Source organism: Arachis ipaensis, chromosome B01 (genome assembly GCF_000816755.2).
Source record: "Arachis ipaensis cultivar K30076 chromosome B01, Araip1.1, whole genome shotgun sequence".
NCBI classification, from domain to species: domain Eukaryota; kingdom Viridiplantae; phylum Streptophyta; class Magnoliopsida; order Fabales; family Fabaceae; genus Arachis; species Arachis ipaensis.
The window spans coordinates 107,716,343-107,724,682 of record NC_029785.2 but is presented as its reverse complement, the minus strand read 5'-3'; the positions used below and the strand labels follow the sequence as shown (position 1 = coordinate 107,724,682).

The window sequence follows — 8,340 nt, the reverse complement described above, 5'->3', positions numbered from 1 at the left end:
AGCATAACAGAGGAAGATGCGCAACCAAATATGATGCATGTCTTATCCTAGTGAAGGTCATGAGCTCACTTGTCGATTACATACCTGCTCCCGACGTTACCCGGCATTTAATCCGATTATGGCTTTCCAGTTGGCATACCCACTGTTAGCACCCTTGTCTTAAAAGACAGCTCTCTCTAACCGATGTATCCACACATATTCACTGTAAGAAATCTTTGCTTTATAGGTGTGGCACTCTAGCCATGCTTGTATCAATATCCACTGTAAGCGACCCTTCATCTCAGCTTACAAGTGCAGCTTTCACTAGCTGTGTATTCCTGAAAACTTTCTTTATTCATCATTAGTAACTTGTTTCTTTTTTAATATCTTTCTTTTTTCTTTATCTTCTCAGTTCTTTTCTTCCTTAAGAGTTTTACGAAGAAAATTATAAGATTTTGGGTCCTACGTTGTCTTTCTAAGACTTTTAAAAAATACTATTTTATGCTTAGTCTTTACTATTAATTACCATTATGCTTTTTTATTATTATATTATTATTAGTACTTTAATATTATCATTATTATAATAATATTTTACTATTTTATTATTGAAATTTTTATTTAATCATATTTTATTCCTAAACTTTTAGAAATTATAATTTGACCCCAACACTTTTATATTTTTAATTTTTAGACCTTAAATTTTTTATAATTATATTTTTGCCCCAATATTTTTTATATTTTGGTACACTTTTTATGACATTTTTATTTTGTCCCTGAACTTTTTAATTAATACCCAAAATGCCCTAGGTTTTGAAATTACTCTTTTAACCTCAATCTTTTACTTATTTATCATTGTATCCTTAATGTAAAAATCAGTTAGCTTATGTTATATAGAAAAATCGAACTTTAACCATGTTTCATCATGACTTTTACCTTGATTTCAATATGTTTTTCAAGCTTTTCGATTACCACTTTTTAGTTTCTTTTAACCTTAAACTCCATCCACCAATATCACATGAAAACCCTCATGTTTCAAGCTTAAAACCGTCTCTTTTAAGCTTGCCAACAGTTCGGTTCCAACAAAGAATCAAATTGTCAAGAATTTAAACACCAAATTTTCATCACAAATCAAACATATAACCAACTAATTTTAAGTTTCAAACATCAATTCAACAATCACGCAACAAAAATAATTAATCATTAATAATTTTATCAAACCTTACCTCTTAAATAAACCACAAAAATCAGTCCTTCTAAGTGATTCCTAGTTCACTTTTTCACCTAGTTTTTAATCAAAACAAACTTTTTAACAATAGAACATTGAAGGTCGAACCTTCATCATGGAATAGAGAGAGATTTTCTTACTTTTCTCTTGCTAAAAATGATGATTCCTTGGTCCATAAGGTTCCTAGACAAGAGTTTCTAAGAGAAAACATAAAAAACAATAAGTTTTTCATGGTTAACCATGGCTGAACCATCCAAGGAAGATGAACAGCTATCAGACCTCAACTTACCTTGTGAAAACTGATATGGTTGTGAAGAGAAGAAAGAGAAGAACACTTTAATCGGTTGAGATTTTTTTGGGAGTTTTAGAGCTCAAGAAACCAAACCTTGATGCTTGGATATCAATGGAGGTTTTCTAACTTTTTCTCTCAAGACATCTCGGCTGGAAGAAGAAGATAGGAAGCTGGTGGTGTCATTTGGAGGGTGAGTCGTGGCATTAATGTGCTTAGTCACCTAGTTTTTAAGTTAAAATATCATCAAAGAGATAATTACTAAAGCTAGATGTATTAGATCACTAGTAATTACACTCCTAGAGGTAATTATATGAGCTATTGGTATAAATGACACTAGTAATATGATTATCTCGGAGATAAAATATCTAAAAATATTAGCATAGCTAAACTCATTAGAGAGTACCAGCATTAGCCCTTATCAGTAGATTTTGAGTCTGGTTATAATATTATTAAACTGATCTCTGTTTTAACTAAAATAAATAAAATAATAATATAATAATAATATTATATTTTTATTTTTTTCTCGAGATTTGGGTCCAACTCATCAAACTGAGTTCAATACCGAAACCTAGCTGAAGTGGCTCAAAAACTCAGTTTTTTGTGACTTTGTTGACGTGCCTGTGATAAACCCATATTTGATGATATATTTTGGCTATAATTGGATGGATTTCATCACATAAACTCATACTTATTCACCAAAATAGCATACTTTTGTATTTTCTCCCTAAATTGAGCCTAATTGTGAAAACATGCGTTTTTGTGTTTAAATTGAGCAATTTAATCTCACTTTTATTCCATTCGATGCCATAATATGTTTGTTGAGTGATTTCAGGTCCTAGAGGCAAGAATGGCTTGGTGGGAATGGAAGAGGAGCATGCAATTGGGAGAAAACATGAAGAAAACAAAGGAGAAGAGCTCAGCCTAGTGTGTGCGCGCACAGACATGCGTGCGTACGCACAACCATTGAATTAGAGTCACACGTGTGCGTGGGCCACGTCGCACGTCCAATCAAGCATCGCCTGGTGTGTGTGCGCACAACCTCCTGTGCGTACGCACAGGTTGAGATTTTTCGCAGAGTGTGCGGACGCACACGCCTTCATTAAAAATGCACGTGCACTCGCGTTTTAGGGCTCTTTTTGGCCCATTTCTGAAAACTTGAGGCTGAAATAAAGAACTATATGAAGGGGGAAACATCTCATATGAAGGCATTGGGACTTAGATTTTATTTTCCATAGTTTTACATAGTAGGGGTAGGAGTAGTGTAGATTAGGTAATTCTCTCTTAGAGTTTTAATTAGGGTTTGTAGAATTTTACACTTCAAGTTGATTTTGGATTTGGAAATTTACATTGTAAGTATCCCTTTAATTGTCTCTTTTATTATATTGCTTGTTCTACACTTCCTTACACTTTCATGCCTCTTGTCAACATTTACATATTTTTGCAATTTTGAGTTTTGGTTTATGAATTTTATGTTTGATGCTTATTTTATGTTTGTTGAGTTGCTTTTGTTGCTTATTATCATTTATGCTTCATAGCTTTCATGATTTTCCCAATTTTGCCATATTTTATGTTTATGCCCTCTATGTGTTTGATGAAATGCTAATTTTGATTATGGGGTAATTTTCACCCCTTGACTTGGGGGAAATGAGTGTATAGATTGCTAGAGCCATAATATCCAATATTTAGTGATAATTCTTGGGTTGTTAATTGTTCTTGTTCCCACTAACGCTAATTTGTTGCTAAGGTAATTAGCAAGCAAGTTAGGATTTGTGGGTTAAGAACACTTATGCTCATTTAACTTACTCTCCGATGTGAGGATTGACTTAGTGAGATTAATCCATCATAATTATCATAGTTGTGGTTATGGCAAGGAAGGGATTCCATAACTCATCCCAACTCAAGGTTTCATTTATGTTTTGAACTACTTTTCCATCACTTTATAGCATTACTTGTTTATATTACATACATAGTTCTTTTATTCCTTTATTGCTTTATTAATTTCAATTTTGTCTAGTTCTTTTATCTCTTTATTTGTTTGCTTCCTTATTATTGAAAACACCCCTTTGCTTCTCACAACCAAAATTATGCACTTGTTGGCATTAATTCCTAGGAAAGACGACTCGAGGTTTAACTACTCTCGGTTTAATTAAAAATATTAAACTTTGATTGGGAGGATTATTTGTTGGTTTGGACTATGCTACCAACAAAGAAATTGTTTTGCTAAATTTCCGAACCATCATGATCCTCTCTATCAGCCTGCTTAGCTCAATAAAGGTGTGTTCTTAATGATGATGCAGCGCCTATGCAGTGGAGGTGCTTGCTTACTCAATGATGATGCAATAGAGGCGCCTACTTCACTAAACTTCTGGAAAAATTCTGTTTCTTCAAGAAAAAGTTTCGTTTCTTCAAAAGGAGTCCCGTTTTACCGAGAGCTAGGTCGTTACACTCCGTAACCATCATTATTTAAAAATATTTTGTACGAAGGTTGATAGTTCTGCCACATAGCTAAGAGACCATATGGAGGACATTGGGCCCAATCAGGTTAAGTGGATCATGTTTCCTGGTGTTCTTGTAGGTCGGGCCTCCTCGCAGGAGCTCTGCTTGCTTCACACTTATGAGGGGACATTACCGTTTCTCACGATTCCCAAGAACATCGCCTCAACTCACACGCACGTTAGTAGTTGAAAAGTTGATATGCCCCTGCCCTTTCACACTTCTATGAGTGAGAGTTGCTTCCATCTTCACTCCTCCCTTTTACCATTGCTCCTAAAAACACAAGATCAGTTTTAATTTCTTCTGGATTCTTTTCTTTCCAAATCTCCCTACAATTGTTTTTCCATTTATTGCTTCCATTTATGGTATAACAACCTTCATCGTTCATTCTTTCTTCATCATTTTCCTTTACTGCAACGTAAGTATGCAAATTTTTCTTTTGTTCTTTGTGACTTTGCTGCATTGTTTTGTTGCTTTTTGGCTCATTAGGGAGGAATGTTTGATTGTTAGGATGAAATAGGTAGGTGATTCTGAATAGAATTTAGGATGAGTGGAATTTTTCCATTATTTCTATTGATTAGGGTCCCAGCAAGACTAACAAAGGTGGTGTCCCCGCTATAGGTATGACAAGTTGGTCTTGTGTTCCCCTCCTTAGGTGTTCTGGAACGGTACCATTTGTGCACATCCAATGAAATGGGAACACCGTCTTGGCTTATCGAAGAAGATCTTTAAGAGCTTTGCAACAGCGGGGCCATCTGTGAAGGTGGCCCCGAGGAGCAACATTACGAACTCATTTTTCCCAACAATCAAGAACGGATCTGCTATCTAAACATAAAGGAGCCACGAGTCCCCAAATAGCTATGGATCTGCTATCTAAACATTACGAATGTAACAGCCCAGACCACCCGCTAGCACGATATTGTCCGCTTTGGCACACAAGGCCTCACGGTTTTGCCTTTGACGATAGGGATGATAGCCGAAGCCCCCCATACTCACTCGTCAAAACGCGTCATGCTAGGGAGAGGTATCCATACCCTTATAAGGCATGCTTCGTTCCCTTCTCCAACCGATGTGAGACCTTACAATCCACCCTCCTAAGGGAGCCCAACGCTCTCACTGGCACATCGATCCGGGCTCTAGCTCTGATACCATCTGTAACAGCCCAGACCACCCGCTAGCACGATATTGTCCGCTTTGGCACACAAGGTCTCATGGTTTTGCCTTTGACGATAGGGATGATAGCTGAAGCCCCCACACTCACTCATCAAAACGCGTCATGCTAGGGGGAGGTATCCACACCCTTATAAAGCATGCTTCGTTCCCCTCCCCAACCGATGTGGGACCTTACAACGAACTCCTTCTTCTACTTTCTAGCTTTGTACAATCTCTTATGAATAGGTGATAGGTCCCTCCATCTCAACTGCACCTGAACAACTGGGCGGTTATTCATTGCTTTGAGTTGGTTTGTGAATACTTAGAGATCTCCATCATAGTTGGGGTCTTTCTATATTTTTTCCTTCTTACCAACCCAACCTGGGAGGCCAAACATAAAAATTGGTATTCTCCTTCTGTGTAATGCAAAATTGAAAGATCTTTGGATATTCAAAGATTCATTTCACGGTTTTAAAGAATAATACTTTAAGGTGAGATAGGTATGGGATTGTCGTCCTTTCTTACTGACCCTCAAGGGAGAATGGAAGCACTTTGATGCTACTACTTCATCTATACCCACTTTTTTTCAGGCACTGAAGAATTTTTCATGGACTATGACCTCGTCACTCAGGCCAAATGGGCGTATCGGAAGCTTCTCCAGTCAATTGTCATCACCAGGAAGATAGACTCGGCCTTGGCTTGATGTTACACCTTGGATTTAGCGCTTATCGGACTAGGAGACTGAACTACAAGTGCAAGTTTTCCAAGCGCAATGTCGTGTTGTCAAAGTGGAGGAGAAGCTGAAGAACTTAGAAGAAATTTATAGCGGCCGTGAAGTCAGCATAGATAGCTTGCACTGAGGCCGCCAACTTGAAGAAAAGGAAGAGTTGGTGTTAGATGCTCGTGATACCATTTCCACGACTAATGAGGCCTTAAAGGCTCAAGTGCACCTGCTAGCTCCTGACTTCAATTCTTCTATTCTTGCTTGCTGTTGTGTTGACTTATCATTTCGTAAACTAGATACCGACTTCCGTGGGTTAGTTACTTCCTGTCTCAACACCAATGTTTAATTTTCTTTGTTAGTTCATTGTTGCATTTGCATGATTGATTGCATGTTTGTTGGATTTTGTGCATATTCTACCACTACTTAGTTGAAATGATAAATTCTTTTCCAAGAAACTATTTTATAGCATTTCACTAATTTGAATTAAACTTTTTTGTTGAACTTGTTTGAAGATTTTAATTTGGAACATGGTTTTAGAGCTCGAACACACAAAACCAGTGAGATTTTAAACCTATTTGATTGGTTGCATTTTATCAACTAATACTTTGTTTTGGTGTGTGTTGTTCTCTCTAAAATTGTGATCTTTGTCTTGCTTAATTCTATATTTTCATGGTTTGATGTATGCATGCACCTATATGATTGAGGTCTTGTTTCACTGAGCTTACATACCCATATGGCCTTACCCTTTCATTATCCTTTGCAAACCAATGTTGAGCCTTTTTTACCCCATTTATTCTTTACTTTAGCTCATCACTAACTCTAAAAGGAAAACAATAATGTCCTTCATTTGAGTCCTTGGTTAGCTTAGACTAGTGAGAGTGCTCATGATTTAAGTGTGGGAAAGTTGAATTTGGGAAACATTTGGTTTGGGAATTGAGTATGTTAGACTTTCTTCTTTGTGAAAATGTGAAAAGAATGTTGAGGACATGTTCATGCATTCAATACCTTAATCATATGCATTGAGAAAAATAAAAGAAAAAAATATATAAAAGAAAAAAAAAGAGACAAAAAAAGAAAAAAAAATAAAATAATACAAAGGGGACAAAATGGTGATAGCAATACATATGTACTATATTCAAAATTAGAATGCATGAATATGTGGAAAAGATGGTTAATGGATAGTTAGGTTTTGTATTTTGATTATATGGATTGTCTTAAGTTAGGTGGAAAGTTTAGGTTAATTAAGGATTCAGATGTTAGTCCACTTGACCAAATACAATCATACCTTGACCCTAACCCCATTACAACCCTTAAAAGACCTCTTGATATGTGTATTTGTGCATTAAATTTTTGTTGATTGGTAGAAGAAGAGCAAGCCTTAGAACACAAGGTTAGTAGAGAATTGAGAGAATCGAACCTTAAACACTTGAGTGATTAGAGTGTATACACTTTCAGTGAGGGTTCGATGCCCAATTCATTGTTCCCGGCTTTCACGAGCTTTCTTCTTGCACGTCTACTTGTACTTCATCTTTTTATTTGAATTAGTGGAATTCGGTTCATATTTGTCTTTGGAAGATTTATTTACTTTTAACCAAGTAGGTAAAAGCTTTTTGCATTTAGATGCATTCATATAGATAGGTTGCATTCATAAATTATACCATTCCTCTTCACTCCTTTATAGTTTCTCTTGAGTTTAGCATGAAGACATGCTAATGTTTAAGTGTGGGGAGATTTGATGCACCACTATTTCGTGGTACATTTTATGCTGAATTGAGTGGATTTTATCCATTATTCTCACACTTATTCATAGAATTCGCATGTTTTATATTTTCCTTCCTAATTTTGTGCTATGATTGAAAACATGCTTCTTTGACCTTAAATTACTAATTTTTAATCCTCTCTTATTACCATTCGATGTCGTGATATGTGTGTTAAGTGATTTCAGATTTTTCAGGGCAGGAATGGCTTAGAGGATGGAAAAGAAGCATACAAAAGTAGAAGGAACACAAGAAATCAGGTATTTCAGAATCTGGTGGACGACGCGCACGCGTGGACGACGCGTACGCGTGACTGATGCAGGAAACAAGCGACGCGTACGTGTGGATGATGCGTACGCGTGATAAGGGATTCGTTTAGCGACGCGTACGCGTGACCGATGCGTACGCGTGACAAAGCGTCACGTGCTGCAGATATCAGAATTTGCTGGGGGCAATTTCTGGGCTATTTTAGACCCAATTTTAGGCCCGAAAACACTGCTTAGAGGCTGCAGAGTGGAGCTAGAATGGGGATTCAATCATTCACACTTTCATTCATACAACTTTAGGTTTTAGATGTAGTTTTCTAGAGAGAGAGAGGCTCTCTCCTCTCTCTAGGTTTTAGGATTTTTAGCTTTATTTCTTCTCCAATTCAGATTTTCATCTTGCTTTATTTTAGTTTCTATTCTACATTATATTATTCTAGCATCTTAGTTTATCT

The 8,340-nt window shown here is 36.5% G+C and overlaps 1 long non-coding RNA gene across 4 annotated transcripts in view; it reads right to left on the bottom strand.

Moving 5' to 3' along the window:
* The window catches only part of LOC110271813, a 3,885-nt gene extending 2,194 nt beyond the window's left edge, over positions 1 to 1,691 (bottom strand). For 2 of the 4 annotated variants that reach the window (XR_002362563.1, XR_002362553.1), the window contains exons 1-3: positions 1,494 to 1,691; positions 1,203 to 1,401; positions 85 to 317 (exon numbers count right to left, since the gene is read on the bottom strand). This is a non-coding gene — a long non-coding RNA (uncharacterized LOC110271813). The remainder of the gene's footprint in view (positions 1 to 84; positions 318 to 1,202; positions 1,402 to 1,493) is intronic. The other 2 variants (XR_002362562.1, XR_002362564.1) reach the window with 2 other exon arrangements.